Source organism: Octodon degus, unplaced genomic scaffold, assembly GCF_000260255.1.
Source record: "Octodon degus isolate 3935 unplaced genomic scaffold, OctDeg1.0 scaffold00756, whole genome shotgun sequence".
In the NCBI taxonomy this organism is placed as follows: Eukaryota; Metazoa; Chordata; class Mammalia; order Rodentia; family Octodontidae; genus Octodon; species Octodon degus.
In genome coordinates this window covers 3,171-3,603 of record NW_004525332.1, presented here as the reverse complement: position 1 = coordinate 3,603, position 433 = coordinate 3,171, and positions in this window count along the sequence as shown.

The window sequence follows — 433 nt, the reverse complement described above, 5'->3', positions numbered from 1 at the left end:
GCCACAGTGCAGTGAGTACTGCCACAGGGCCTAGGAGACTGCTCACGTTCATGCCTTGGCTTGACCCCTGATTCCAGTTGTACTTGTTTTGGTTCTGGTATGAGATCCACATCCTGTTCTGCAGGCTTCTGGAACCCAGCCTGTACGCTGTTCTTGTGTTAGGTGTTGAGTATGTGGGAGGTATGAGCCATTCACGAGACCACTAGAGCCTCCTTGGGGACTCCAGGGAGACAGGGCAGCAGCAGGTAACACTGTCATGCTCCTTTTCTAGTGTCCAGAGGGTGTGACATGCAGGACACTCTAGGCTTAGACCTCTGATGTCTACAGACTCTCCTATTCCAACACCTAGTAAATCCTCTAAGCATGACACAGTACCACAGAGGCAGAGTTTAGATGGAGATATGCAGTGGGTTTGTATTTTCTAGTTTTCTAA